Genomic DNA, 16,180 nt, shown 5'->3' on the forward strand with positions numbered 1-16,180 from the left:
TATTACTGGTGCTACCAGCGAAACTTGCCAGCTCCGTTTTTTTATTCTGTGAAACCAAAAGATCAACAAGAAGTGACCACCTCCGGGGTACTCCAGTATGCTCACAAAGCACTCCCCCTCCCCCCCCCCCCCCCCCACAGGCCCCCAGACGGGGCTCCTACCCGAGGACAGGCCACTGTCCCCAGACCAGTCTTGAGAGTGGTGATACTTCAGGCTGACACAGTGCCAAGCGGACGGGGGGTGTCTTAGAGGGGTACTTCATTATAACGTCATGTGGTGTTCAGAGGAGGGGGGCACGGCAGCTGGGGGGTCAGGAGGGGGGGCAGAGGTTGAGCGGCGAAAGAGAGGGGGGAGCAGGCCGGCCGTGACTCTTGACCAAAACTTAGCGGCGTCTATTTGGGGAGCAACAAAGGAGGTTTTAGGAAGGTAGGCTGGTGGCTCCCAGAGTTCAGATTAGCTGAAGTGATAGGATTAGTCTTAAATGACTTGAGGTCTGAAGACAAAGGGAGTTTCTGCAAAGAGGCTTAGATATGGAAGAATTAACACAACCATGCGGTTTTCTCTCTCTCCCTCTCTCTTTTTTTTGTTCTTTTTCCTGTCTCCATCCCTCCCTCTCCCTCTCTTGCAGCCCGCTTCCCTGTGTCCCTCCTTCCTTTCTTCACGTCTGATGGACCGGCATCTTTCCTCAGCGTAGGTGCAAAGAAAGAGTAGCGATAAACAGCCATGCCTTGGAGTAGGAACGACGGGCCGGTCGTGCTGCTGAATCTGGCCCAGAAATACTCAGGACTCCACGTCGGCACCCATTGCATCCACAGGAAGGGGCTCAGAGACACAACCCCCCCCCCCCTTTTATTTGCCGTAATGGCCCTTCAAGATCAGAGACCCCGTACGTAGCAACAAGCAGTTAACACACTGCTTCATCCCTGGGGGGGGGGGGCTTCAGCGGTGGTGTGGGGGGGGTTTATCCGGCTGGCTTTTCTCTTTGCCGTCCCCATCATTTCACACTTTATTTCATCCCGACTCCGTTGAAGATTAGCTATCGATTAGCGGGTAAATAAACAGGGCCGAAGCGGAAGCCAGTTCGCAGAATCGTTACGGCCTCGCTGCTGACCAAGTGGGACACTAAATGCTGAGATTAGCGAGATGCTTTTTCACCTGTTCGGTTACGCAGGGGTGCTGCATCTGACCCCCAAAAGCAAGGGTGGTGGATCCAGACGAGGATGTGGAGGCTTTGTGGAAGCAAGGCCACATCGGGAATAGGCCATTTTTCACTAAGGGTGTCTATATCTAATTTTTTAATGGCTTTTTACGGCATGGGGGGCAGGGAGGATGCAGGGTGATGTAATTCCTCCCTCTAGTCGTAGTTCAAGAGGTAAACATCACAGTGTGATTCATGCAGAGAAATCTATTCAAAAAACATCTAATTAAGGTCCTAGATTTGCTTTGAACCAGTCCAGCACTGTCCCCTACTCTAAACCCACTTCACCCCCATCTCTACCTTTAAGGCACTGCATGTCGTCATAGGAGATAACAGCAAACTGCACCCTGAGCGATCAGCATCCTCGTTCATTTATAGTCAATTGCAGTATCAAGCGTGATCCATCACTGCACCCTACATTCCGGAAGCGCAGCGTTCCAGATCTGTTCCGGTCTGATTTCTCATATTTGTTTCCCAAATCATGTAACCGATAATCAGGACAGAGGGATTACGATAGATTTTATTAGTGATCTACCCTGGGTGTAGGCATTTCAGCTCAGAATCAATTATTGTTTAAATGATTGTGTTGCATGATTGATGAACCGATGGTATTTTTACCATCATCTGCGAAGGTAGAGTGTAGTGTTCTAAAAGTCGTTTTACGGATGTTGTCATATTTGTTTTTCTCTCCACTTTTTCCCTCCCTGCTTTAATAAGGCAAGCAGAGCGAGGGGAGCACAGCAAAACGCAGAGTCTTACAATCAGAGGAGGTGGGGAATTTAACAATGGTTAGATAAATGGCTGGATGAATCACTTTTCATTAGCAGATCTTCATTCAGGGGGCTGGCGTGTGAGAGCGTGTCCCACAAAGGATTGAAATCCCGTCCAGGGCGTCCTGTGATTGGCTGTCATGGTATTATTCAAAAGTGCAGGAGAGAGAGAATTTATCACCGTGGATAATTTCATCTTAGTAGGCCAACACAAGTTTTCAAAAAAAGTGACCAAATAAAATTTATCCCCATGACTTTGCGTGGTTAAGTCTACCTGATGCCCTACAGCCAGACAGAACTTGGTACCAGGACAGCTGCAGACAGCCAGGTCAAACACCCAAACAAAACACATGGCATTTATTCTCTGGCTTGTGTCAAAATGGGCTTGTGGCCGGGGTGGGGAGGGGGTGGTCAAAGGTTTTTGTTTTTTATTTATTCAAAGAGAAAGAGATGCTGAGAGATAGGGAGAGCGGGGGATCGGATCCAGAGTCCGTCGCGGTTCTATGAGTTTGGGTCTTGAGTCTTCTAAGCTGAACCGGCTTAGATGTTGGGAGGCAGAAGTACCAGGGTGTCATTGAAACCCAAGTTTGTTTTTTTGACCTTGAGATGAAACCAATTCACAGGATTACTGGGGGTCCTGGGGTTGGCTGAGGCTCCTGAGTGGATCTTTTCCAACATGGGGGCAGTGGAGAGGATGCAGGAATGCCGGGATTCCCTGCATCCAAAGTGTTCCCATTTCCACCCACTGGGGGAGATTCTGACCCCCATTCCATGTGTCACTGCATCCTGCCACGAGCCGGGAAGGGGCGGGGGGGGGGCGATGCAGGGTGTACGCTGTCCTCTGTTATTTTACTTACCAGCATTTACAGTGCCCCCCTCCCCCCACCAACCCACTCACCATCTCTTCTCCAGTAATCCTGGGTTGGTTTTCTGGGTGTAGTGTTCTGGGGGGGGGGGCAGTACCATCAGAGAGTGTGAAATTAAATACATTACAGCAGCGGGGATTAAAATGTTTTATGGACAGTTGTTCATCCACATCAAACTTTAGCTATTTAAACCCTAACATTTGATCTGGGACAGGAACCAATGATAGAGGGAGAGAGAGAGAGAGAGAGAGAGAGAGAGGGAGAGAGAGAGAGAGCATTTACAGATCCTGTGGAGCAGGGAGGTAAAAAGCAGGTGAACCTCGCCTCGGACTTTAGGGCAAAATTTTCACTTGCAGGCGTTAGACGTTCCCAAAATATTTCCTGAGACAGGACTTGGGGGGTCTTGCCCTGGGGCCTGCTGCAGAGGATGGGAGTCAAACCTGCAACCTTCCGATTACAGGCACCTAAGCCTAACCGCCTAAGCCACACAGCGCCCCCTGCTGGGGATACAGATTGAAGTCATTCAGGGAGTTTCGATCTGCACATTATAACAGGGTACTTTAAATGGCTGCTATGGGGTTTGGAGACACGCAGACGTCGGGGTCACACTGGGGAGGGTCCTGGTGGCAGTGGGTGTCCCCAAGGAGAGCTGTGCTGTTACGGTGGCCGTGGGAAAAGGACGACACCCCCAGTCTAACTCTGTCGTGTGAAACCCCCCCTCTAACTCAGGACCACAGAGGGGTGGAAAGGGCACGGCTTGATTGGGGGGTGTGGGGGAGTGCCAAAACACTTACCAGGTGCAAGGTGACAAGTGACTTGACCTTAAACACCATACAGAGCACTGGGCTAGGGGGGCGGATTTAGTATCCAATAACCTGTTTTGGTTTTCCACTGGGGTGGGGGGGAGTTCACCATTAAGACTGAAATTTGGATGTTCTCCATTATGGTATAACAATGCCTCATTTGTGTTTATCAAAGATTATTTCCCACAGAATAAAACCGTTAATGAGTCTGACCTTCACGGTAAAATGTCGGCCCATCAAGCTCGTTTGGGGAAACTCAACTAATAGCTCAGAGTTGTTAAAATCTTATCTAGCTCTGATTTAAAGGAACCCAAGGTTTTAGCTTGTTTTACACGAACAGGAAGACTATTCCATACTCTACACGCTGTGTAAATAAGTGCTTCCTCAAATCCAGTTTAAAACGCTCTCCTGCTCATTTCCACCTGTGGTCACGAGTTCTTGAATTAGACCTAATATTGAAGTAACTATTTGGCTGAACAGGTCACGTGCTTTTAAATATGCAGTAAGAAGCATTGCAGACATTAGTGCTGGTAAATAAATCACCATTTACTACTGTTTGCACCTCTTATACTCTGCAGAGCTGTAATCAACACATAGCATGCGAGCAGCGTCAGACTCCAGGTTCGATTTTACAGGCCGCAAAGGGCCACTGTACAGGCAGGACTCACGGTTCCGTTTTTTCCGCTCTGACCCGTCACCTTTCCATAAATCCTCCTCGGAAAACTGTTCTCCATCCCTCACCTGGGAGAGGTTGTGAACAGCGATGGCGGGGCTGTGTAAATATAGGGGGGCCTGTGCAGAAATCGGGACGAGCGGGCGGCTTCTCCGGCGTTTTTTCCTGGACCAGCCTACGCTTTTTGAGGTTAAAAACTCTGGGGCTCACGTCACTTTGAGATGCTTTGAGTTAAAGGTGAACTCGAAAGCGTTTGTTCATTATGTATCATCTCAGGCTGCAATTCATAACACATACCAGGCTGCTTCTTGAATCAATATGTCTGTTTGGATGAGAGGACAATAAAAGTTACTTGGCTTAATTAAGTTGCTAAATCACAGCTTGCAATCCTAACATATCCCGCTGATATGATGAAATCGATCCGGGTTTTGTTTTTTGAGCGGATGTTCAGTGTAGACACACAGCTGAGTGTTATTCTCCACTGGACCATGTGTTCAGTCAAATTATGATGTAACTGTGATTAATTTGTTCAGTGTGTCTGTTTCAAATACACTGCGCTTCACTGGGATTCCGTTCGCTTACAGCCCATGTTTTGAAATTGGCTCCCATAGGGAAGATGGGGTCCAAACAGGTCACTGTCATACCCTTGAGTCGATTCCCCCAAAAGCCATAAGCAGTACTGCTAGTCTGCATCAGGAGATTTGGTTCCTGTCCAGTGCCTGCCCCTTGTCCCCTATTGGCTGGCCTTCAGACGGCACGGTCAGGCTCTCTCCTAGTGGAAAGGGTGACATTCAGCATCACAGTAAGTTTAGTAACTAAAGACTAGGCCACTCGCTTGCATGTAAAAGGCTGTGGGAATGTGTGTGGGTAGGCGAAGGAGCTCAGGTATCTGTCCCTGGAATAAACGAGGACTGCCTGACACGAGGGCTCTGGTCTTGGATGCGACCGGGCCGGAAGCCAGGCCCAGCCAGACCTGTGGTTGAACTTACAGCGTAGTCGTCTCCCTGCAGTGTGAACCAGGTGCTGTCACTCTCCAGCGCGGTAACCGTGTCGTTAAACATGATTACATTTTAATAACATGTCATTATGTGATATACTCATACATAAGCTTATTGGATTATTATTTTGTAGGGTCTTGAACCAGACTCTGCTGAGCTGGACCGTGAATGGCCCTAATAATTTTTAAGCTACCCCAAGCCATACTGAACTGGGACTAACCATGCCAACCCGTGTTGAGCTGTGCCAACCAACACCTAATCAGACCAGAAACACAAGGGAATAAGTGGGTCACACAGAGGGAAAATGACTGCCCAGGAACCAGTAAGAGATAGGACAAAATAACTGAATCGTGGGTCCAGTTCATTTAGCCTGGGTTAGCGACTGGTGCTAATACCAAATAGCACATGCAAGGTACTGCTCAATTAGGCAGCGTTTTATATGACTCATATAGCACTAAAAACATGAAATGAACATGAATGTTGGACTCTTTAGTGGGGAATTTCCATGCGCTTAAGGGTCGCTTAACATATAGTGTCACGCTAATCATGAACTCGACAGACTGGGTTTAGGCCCTGCAAACACAGATATTATCTGGCTGTCTGTCAAGGCAGAATTACACATAAAAACTCCCACACACATTTTTATGTTTCACTCGTATTTCGAATTCGTGAATTTTTCCCATTTAACGAAGGGAAAAAAGTGATTTTGGTTGTTGCTAACATGGTGACCTCTGGCAAAAAAAATTCTGCCCGGAAAACATTAACTTGAGACCGCTTCGGAAAACTGATCCAAATTTCTCCAAGGAATGTTTTTTAATGTCACCCCCATGTCATATATGTGCAATGTGCACAAACAATAACTCACATCAGGAAACTATTTGGTTCCATTTCATGGGGAGGTGCAATGGGCAGCAGTGACTCGCACCGGCAGGGTTTGAGGTTCAAATCCTGCCTCTGCTCTGTAGGTGTGGGGGTTGTATGATCCCCTGGTGTTGTGCAAGTGAAAAAGACATGCAGTTATTCTGTCCCTGCATGTTCTCCATGGGTTTTTTACTCTGATTTACCCCCACAGTCTAAAAACATGTAATTTGGCAGACTGCGCTCTCTCTCTCTCTCTCTCTCTCGCTCTCTCTCTCTCTCTCTGCCTTTAAATGTGCCCTGCAATGTGCTGGCATCACATCTTGGCCTCTCCCGTCCTGTGATTCCCTGAAAAGGCTTGCCGTGCCCTGGGTAAGCAGTGGGAAGTGGGAGGCTACGAAACAACCATAACATTTGAATAGCCTCAAACAATACCAAATTGTTATATGCACATAGCAAAATACATTATTTTGTTCTATGAATCCTGAACATCTAAGATTTCCACATGCATTGCACTGGCATGAAACACAGCCGCCCCAGTCGACAGAAATCACACAGCATGTTAAGTGTTCATGTATGTTTGCGCTACACTTCATGACTTATTTGAAAGGAAAGTGGCCCCATGATCTACATGACATAGACATGTTGGCCAACCAAAACACTATAACAATTTCAACTGCGACCACAGAGATGGAGACTATGCGGCCCAAAGGGGATTAAAATGGGGCTCCGGCACTTAAAATGATGTGCCAACAATATATCACACTGGATGCCTTGTTTTGTGTGTTGATTTTATCGACAGAAAGTCAATTTACAAAAAGAAGAATATGGCTATTCTCCTTCATGGTGTCTACTTTAGGTAAAGAATTATATTTCAGATTGTGCCGATATCATATTATAAAGATTTATTACATTTATTAGATGAAAACACAACATAGGATTGTGGTTAGGATAGGCCGCTGTGGGATTCAGCTGAAGAATTGATGTTTTTTAATCCTGAAAAACGTGGTTACGATCTACTGGTTCTGAGACTTCTATTTTTGTTTCTAATGGCTCAGCTCTGAAGTCCAGTTTGGTTAACTGGGACCCTTCCAGGGACCCACCCTCCCAGCCCCAGGTGTGCTGCTGGTGACTTTGGGTCCCTTGAAAGTATATGACACTGGGCCAATCTAATATATTACAAATTTTAAGGGCTCTTGTCACTGGAATCACCCTAACTCCCCCCCACCACCTTTAGAGTGCCCCTGTCCAGCCCCATCCTCAATGAAGTAAACACCAGGGAACACAGTAACTGATATTGCACCATTTACCACCCGTCCGCGTATAAACCTCTTAGAGTGTATTCTCGCAGAAGTTTTGGTTTCCGGACCTGCCAGCGAAGACCCCAGCCCACTCAAGTCCCCATTTCCCAAATGAATCATGGGGTCTTGTAAACAGTCCTGTGATCCAGTTACTGGATGAAGTCGAGCTGGTTAAAGGGGCAAAAAAGGGAGGGAAAAATGAAAGAGGAGAGTCTGGGGATTTGCACTGGATTTACACATCTACGGTTTCACCCGTTCCTCAAGGCCGACTCTCGCGGCCCTGTTACCACGGCGATGCCGAGGACAGCCAGGCCGCCACCCGGCTGCCTGGATCCCCCCCCCCCCATGCCACATGCGGCTCGCTGGGGACGGGGGGGACGGGGGGGCCGTGGGGGCGTCCCGCACATCAAACGCGGGGGCTCATTTACATTCCACCGCGCGGGCTCTGGGATTTGCTTTAATGAGCTGACAAGGGCTGCTGGACAGCTGACTCCTGCGCCCCCCCCCCTCTCCGTCAACCTCCCCCCCCAAGCCCTAGGGGCCACGGACAGGAAGAGCATCCAGACATCAAGGGCATGGCGTGCGTGTGCATGATGTGCGTGTGCATGGGGTGGGGGAGCATTCTGTGAGTCCATGTGCCCGTCAGGATGCGTCTATGTATGTGCTTGCCTGTGTTTATACACAGGTGTCATGGCAATGCTATCCGATTGGCTCCAGGTACCCCTCTGTCCTGAGAGGTTGACGCCCCCTCCCACCTGGCAGCGCCGCATCCCATGGCCAGGTTGACACGTCGCAGGTGTCCTGTGCCCCACAATTGGCTTCCATGGTGGGTTGTGGGTGTGTCCTCGTGTGCAAGCTGCGGACCGCCACCGGCAAGAGCAGCACAAGGCGTCTCTGTTCCCCGGGACGGCAGCTCTTGGCAGGCGACCTGGCCCCCCCACGCTCCCCGAGCCGTGGCAGGAAGCCTGCCAGACTGAGCAGCCTCATGCCCCCTGACACCAACTCGCTGCCACACATTTATGTAGCCCAGTCAAAACACACACGCATGTAGCCATAACAACGCTGCTGCTTCTGGGATTCACCTATTTTGTGTCTTTCTTCTACATTTTCTCATATTCTGATCCTTACTTCTCCACATGTAATACAAACATATATGTATTATTTTGTACAAAAAAAAGGACAGAACTTACACTGAGAGATGCAGCCATCTTCGACCCATTTACCCCAGTGAGGGCCAGCTGGAGCCTGTCACCGGCAGTGCAGGACTGGGGACCAGCGCAGACTGGATGCCAGTCCATCGGAAGGCACACACACAACAGGCAGCATAGCAATGCCAATTATCCTAAGTGCATTTCCTTGGAAAAACCAGTACGACACTGGGAGAGCATGCAAATTCCTCACACACAGCGGGACTTGAACCCCCAGCCTTAGAGATGAAAGACAGCACTCAGCCAATGAGCCACCATGCTGATAAAAGCCTGTTACACCTCATCAGGATGCAAGGTATAGTTGGTGTTCTTTGCTTACTCTATATATCTGGGTAATTGTGTTATTAATACAAGGCACACACCAGCAGCTCAGAGTGTTTCCCAAGCTGTGGTCATGACCTGTGGGCCATGGAGAGAGACTGGCCAATCAGAATCAGCCCAGCCAGATTCCAGCCAATAGGAAGGATTCTCCCACCCCATTCATGCAACCCCAGCTTGTCCCCATTTGACTGGTGGTAGTAGCTCTGAGAACCTTTAAAAGTGACACGCCCTGTGCCCCCAGAAACCACACCCCCCCCCCCCTCACCCACCCAAAACTGCCAAGAAGGGAGGGGGAATGGAAAAAAAAAACAAAAAAGCTGGATCACGAGGGGAGAACAATTAGTCGTCACGTTGTTGCCCGGCGCTGTAAAATAAATGGGTTTCAGTCCATTATCCTCTAATTAATGCCAATTGAGGGAAATGAAACTTATCATCAGCAGATGTGGTGGCTGAGGGTGATGACGGGGGGGGGGGCTTCAGGTAGTCAGGGCAGCCTAGAATTCATACGGGGCAGCTGGCCTGGGTCCGATCCAGGACTGCCGTGCTGGTGATTAATGTAAAAACTAGGAGTTAGACTGGGGGGGGGGGAGTCGTACTGGCGCTCCAGGCCACCTGCAGCACAGTCCTCTGGCAGAACCAGCCCTGATTCCTCAGCCCTTACGCAGCGGTCGAGGGGCTGCTCAGTGACGTCAGCACAACCAGAGCAGCTCAAAATTAGAATCACATGGAACACGCAGAGAACAGGGGGGTGGGGGGAGGTTGGGAAAAAAAGGAATGAAATGTGACGTCCAATAGTTTTCCTGAAGAAATCTCTATTGGTTATTTAACTTGGCAGTAATGTGCTCTCCCTGGGCAGGAGAAGAGAAGTACTTTATAGTCTGATAAAAGACAGGAGAATGCTGTGTAATTCATGTGTGAATGACTTTGAGATGATGCCAGTTTGAGAGATTATACAGGCTTACTTACCATGGCTTCCTAGTGCATTGTGGGTGCATCCTAACGTGGCCACCACAAGCGTCCGCCACCCAATGGGGTGACCGGTCCTGAACGTCCACAGTGATGTTTAGACGGTTTTGTTTGGATGACTTTGGCAACATGTTTGTCCTGAACGGGCCACAAACTACGGTTGTTCCGCGGATGAGGCGCTAAACTGCGAGGTTGTTTGTTCAGTGTTATTGTAATTCTTCGCTTGGCAGGAGGACACAAATACTTTCCCATCATATTTCCACAGTGACACACAAACACTTCCCCCTACATTCTGTAGCTCGTTTTTCAACACCAATTTTTTTATTTGCTTGGAGATGAATGACTGACGAGTAACTGGCTCTTCCAGTGAAAGATTAATGCAGTTTAAGGATTAATTGTGGGCAGTAATCCCACGCAGTGAGTTCCCAAGGTGGTACAAGGTAAGAGACTTAAAGCAGTTCCTCACTGCGTGGATAAGCGGAGCCTGTGATTACCTTCCAAGCCAGTAGCCCTCAGTGTCTTGGTTTAATGGAGGGGAATTCACCCCAATCGGACACTACTGGCTACCTTCTTAGCCCCCTCTGGTGGAAACACAACAAATGCATTACTCACAGAAACAATACCCCCATTGAAAGTTTTCCACACAAGAACATACATTTAAAAATTCACTGGAAATTCAGAAGAATGTTACAGATCAAATGTAACCGGACCAAGACTAATCTGACGGATGCTTTTTGACAAACTTGCGCTGTGCTAATGGCCGCGTTTAGGTCTCGGAGATATTAATCACACATCCGGAATATTTCCTCTCCCTTCACGTGCACCGTTTCATTTTGTGCTTGGACGTATTTCTGTAAATTGAGACGAAGTAATACTTTCCCCAAAACACACACATACATTTCTTAGACATCATAAAGTCATAAGTGGAAAGTTCAGACCAAGATTTTGTTTCAACCAACCAGTTGAGGACTCTGTGACTGTGACTCTTTATAGTCAACTGGTTGATTGAAACAAAATCTTGGTCTGGATTTTTACTTTCTGGAGCTGAACTTTCCACCTCTGTGTAAAGTCCACTTTGACTCTTCTTCCTTATCCCAATCTGATGCCAGTTGCCATGTAGAAAACGATTTCATGCGCTTTGTGGTGAGTAGGTGGGTCCATGATGTCATGGCGTCTCCCTCCAGGCCATCAGAGCCGTCCCACCAGCTGAGGTATGACCAAGACGACGAGGTTGAGGAGGCTGTCAGAGTGAAGTCTCCTAGTGGGGAGACACCCCTCCACCCCCCCCCCCACACACACACACACACACACACTCTCCAAAAAGCAGCCAATGATGATCTTAGCACATTCCAGACCATTAGGGAGAGTCTCAGATCCTGATGACTTATGACAAGACATGTGGAGGAGAAGCTGTCTCCAAACCACAGGAAGCACATGTTCGCCCTCAGGCTCCGCCCCCTCCAGAAAGGCACTCCTCCCCTTCCCGGTGGACCTGGGGGGGGGGGGGGTCTACATAGCAGCACACTGAGTTGTGGTCTCCGTTTCCCTGGTCAAGAACCTGGGACTGGCCTGTGTCCGTACACAAAACGCAGGAACAGAGCTGCCACGAGGCAAATATCTAACAATTGAGTGCATTAAAGGGATGGAAACACACTGTAAAAGAGCGTATACATCATTGCCCAGGGGGAGGTGCTGTGTCTTACAGAAGCAGATGCAGTGAACCAGAGAAAAGACAAGGCTTCTGGATTAGGGAAGCAGTAGCTGCAAACAGACCAAGCAAAGTCATTCCAGGGGGCGGGTTTGTCCGTCGCTCACTTCCTGTCTGTCACTTTGATTGACACTTGGCGTAGAACCCCTGCAGAGTGCAGTCCCAGTTGGCGTCATCAAAGAGCCACGTGCCGAGTCCTCCCTAAGCTGAGGTGCCTTAGGGTTTCCAAATCGTGCATCGTTAAGCATCTCGTCACCTGTTTTTGATTTACTAACGAGAGGCCGTGTCTAATAAAGGACCCCCGACCCCCACCTACTAGTACCAGAATACGTGGGAGCACAGTGACCTTATCTCTGCCTCTGTTGAATATGTGATATTCCAGTCTGGTCCGCTTCCAGTCCGTCCACTCTAATGTGTCTTATGTTTCCAATCCAAACGACGGACATCAAATCGCTTAGGTCAATTCTTCCAGCTACCCCCTAGAATTTAGACCTGACATTAAGTATGGCCCCCCCTTCGACACATATTCATTTGTCAATCCCTATATTTACATCATCCCCAAATCACGTCTACGACAAACAAACTTTTCTTGTCAAACCTTAGTAAATATACCACGGCCGATGGATTACCTTAACAAAATCATCCAATTAAATGGTTTAATGTAACGTTGTACCTAATTTGATTTAAGTTTAATTGAATTCAAAAGTTTGTGTAATAAATTATATATTAGTAAAATATCATTATTCCTCATACAAAAGTTTGAGCTTTTATTTATTCAAATACTGGACTGTTTTGGCAGCGAGCAGAAATGGCAGCCCGTTGGGTCGAGTCCTTCAAAAACACCAGAAACCTGAGATCAGTCAAGTCTGATAAAAAAGAATGACTGAATGTCAAGCCCTTAATTAGATTCATCTTATGTTCTCTTTGCCTACTGGCTGTCTGCACGCAGCAATTGAATTTGCAAAGCAAACATTTGTATTCGTTTTCTAATTTTCGGGCTAAATTGGACCGGCCAGGTTAATTTGAGGATGGCTCAACCTGCCCACTTGCGAGTCTTTGGCTGTAATGGGATGCCATGTAGAGGTCATGTCCCATCATGCCTTGGGTGTGTGCTTGTGACCTCTCCGATTATTCCTGAGTGCATTGCCTCATGAGGAACCCCAGAGTTCAGCTACCATGGGTGGTGGGGGGGGGGGGGGGGGTGAGCAATAATCAACTTTTTGGCTGCTCGATGTGTGCTGATTGAACAGAAATCCCAGGTAGCGTATATCATCCAGAAAATATGGCTTGTTTGTCCGCAAAGGCCATTAAGACTTCAAAGGGACACAACCAAACCCGTTCATCATCATCGCTGGTACCTCCTGGAAGAAGAAATGTCAGCGCTAAAAAAAGCCTCTGAACTGCGCATTGGGCACTAATTCACTAAATGAATATGAGCTGTAATAGGTGTCAGTCTTCAGTAATATGATGAAATCGTTGTGGGGGAAAAGCCAGAGAGATGTGATCAAAAGCAGAGCATTATCCGAGCTGACGTACCAACCCGGGGAACATGTGGACACAGCTGTAGTGTCACGTGACACAGCAGGGGGGCGCAGGTGCCAGCTGGCAGTAGCAAAGGACGAAGGGCAGACCCACAGTTACTGTTCCTCATTACGGTGCAAACACGCGGCCATGAAGACCAGGGTTTAGGGAACAGAACTGTGCTCAGGCGCGCCAGGGCTGTCAAAAATGCGCTTAATCACCCGTCAGTGTGCAGCCGTGGTAAATAAACTCGGAGCTGCATAAACGTCACACACCCCTTCCCACAATGCACTCTGATGTCACCAGATAAACATCTGTTTGGAGCCTGGGAAGCCATTTCACCTTTTAAAAATTCCTGTGACCCCCCTCCCCCGAGAATAATTTCTGCCACAACTGTCTTTAATAAACCCCCACCCCCCCAACAGTAGCATCCCCATGCTTCGGAATCGCAATCTCCTCGTGGCGATCGTCATTAATGCAAAAACAGGGACGAGGCTGACCCCGTGCATGTCCACACACGGGCACGGACCTCTCTAAGTGTCCCTCGTCACACAGGCGTCTTTCACCGCGTGTCACTCGTCTGTCTTTCGTGCCGAAGCACCATGACAGGTTCCAGTACCGACGGGGAGTCGGAAAAATAGACGTCGCTAAACATAAAAGCACAGCCTCTGGTTTTCCCGCCTCTTTCTTGCTTTACCCCCCCCCCCCCCCCGGGGACGGGGGCTTCGTTTCAGCCGCAGAGAAGGTGAGGAAGTCACCCAGGGCAGGTTCTCCTCTTGCAGACTCCATCAGAAGAAAAGGAAGAGAAATAATATCTACCCCGGTAAACTCACCCCCCTCCCCAATAACACGGCCAGCAAACGGGGGGGTATCAGGTCGCTTTTTGGCAGGAGGAGGGATTGGAGACCGTAACATACTGGCTGGTCCTCCCTGTCATTTAGTTCTCTCTTCAGTCATTTTGGCTTCATACTCGGAAACAGGGCTGCTGGCGAGGGGAGGGGGTGGGAGGCGGAGCCTAGCTGGGGCGCGTGGCCGACACGCTGACCTCCCCCCGGCCCCCATATGCCTCCAATTTCAGCGGCCTCGCGACAAACTTTCATGTCGGATAGAATCGGAATCCGATGCCCCCCCCACCTCCCCAACAAAGGGTAGATAATGGAAGGCAGCTTTGGGGGGGGGGGATTCTCCATCATTGAAAATAACAGGCCTTGGACGGAGTGGCGCGGTGTAGCGGGGAGACGATTCCCTCCGCCACACTTTGCGGGAGTGAAGTGTGGATGGTGGCAGACTGTGGGGATGGTGGCGGTGGGGGGGGGGTGGGGTTGGAGATATGTGTCAAATTATCTATCATAGAAGGGCTTCATGCCATTATCTCAGCCCCCACCCACCTGCCAACCCCTCACCGGTCCTGCCTCGCTAGTAAGCCCCCCCCCCCCTCCTTAAATCCCCAGAGCGGGGGGCTTTATTTTCATTGTCTTACATGCCTAACTGAAAAATGCGTCTCAGTGACTGTGGGGACTTGCAGGAATGTGAGAGACATGCCAACACGGCCTGAAAATGCGATTGCGTAAGTATAGCTAACAAAAAAAAAATCACATGGGCTTGGGGCCTTGGTTCTGTCCCTGTTGGAAATGTCCCAAAGCCCAATTGGACGTCTGACTGAGGGCTTTCCTGTCCCCCAGGGCCTGTTAGGACACTGGCTGGTATGAGGACAGGGCTGGACCCAGTGGGCTCGCCCACACAGGCAGGCCAGCGAGGGCTAATTGGAGGTTAGGGACGCTATGGGACACCAGGGTGAGGTTAGGGTTGGAGCCCAGGGTTGCCTGTAATGTCTGACCTGTTCCCTGGAGGGGGGGGCATGATGACTGGGGGGGGAACATCACAACCCCCTCCCTCGGAGAGAGGTTCAAAAATGTAAAACTGGTAAAATTGACCTCCATTATTTCCACTGTTTGGCTGAATAATTTAAGGGAGGGTAGTTGCGCTATGGGCTCAGTCCCGGGGAGGGCGGGGGCTCCATTTCCCAAGAAGAGAAACGTCACAACGAGGGCGACACGGAACAAGCGGTCGTCCCTTTGTTCTCCTTTAGCGTCCATTCAATGAGATATGTGAGGGCGTTTCATTTTCCAGGCGATCCATGAAACGTTCTGCATTCGAGATCAAACTGCTTTTCTCCAAGCCTGCTAAATACTGCCATTAGGGGCCCTTTTGCGCTATTAGCAATCTAATAGAGCAGCCCGCTAAAGCCACGTAATCCAAATCCTACAGGGAGCAGATTAGTTTGAATTAACACTCATTTAGATCCACTGTAATGTGTTTAGAACTCCTTACCCCCCCCCCCCCATGCCAAAAGGAGCATCCCACTCTCCCCCTGTAAAATCCACTGTGTGCTGAAACTTCTGGAACCATCCGACCAGAAAGCCGTGGATTCACTGCCGAAGGCTGCGTGAAAGCGTCGAGTGCACCGGCAGCACCAGCCCACTGCTGGGGCTTTTCTCTCTCTCTCTCTCTCTCTCTCTCTCAGCCCCCCCACCACCTGCCCCCCCCCCCCAATCCAGGCCGTAAAAACACTGCAGGGAGGAATCACAAATTAAGCAGATTTTTCAAATTAGTCTCCCGTAAAGCCTGTCGTCGGTTTCACACTTTATTAATGTCTCACGCTCCACCAGGTGGCGCTGCCGTAAAAAGTGCACAGGGTGGTTGGGGTGTGGTGGGGTGAGGGGGGGTCCAACCTGGGAGCATTAGCAGGACACAGAAGATCAAACAGGCACAGAAGGGACTAAAAATAGGTTTGAGGGGCTGTTTTGTACAGTAGGGCCAAGGATACCCTGACAGATTCAGGGGGGGTAGGAACCTTACAGGGGCCCTTAGATACACAAAATTATTGTACAAGGGAGGTGGTCAGGGGGCTCTAGGTGACATTTTGTCAGGGGCTCCTTGGGGGAGGAGGTACATGGAAAGTGAGTTTCAGAAGAATAACAGGAACCTC

Source organism: Paramormyrops kingsleyae, chromosome 3 (genome assembly GCF_048594095.1).
Source record: "Paramormyrops kingsleyae isolate MSU_618 chromosome 3, PKINGS_0.4, whole genome shotgun sequence".
Classification (NCBI taxonomy): domain Eukaryota; kingdom Metazoa; phylum Chordata; class Actinopteri; order Osteoglossiformes; family Mormyridae; genus Paramormyrops; species Paramormyrops kingsleyae.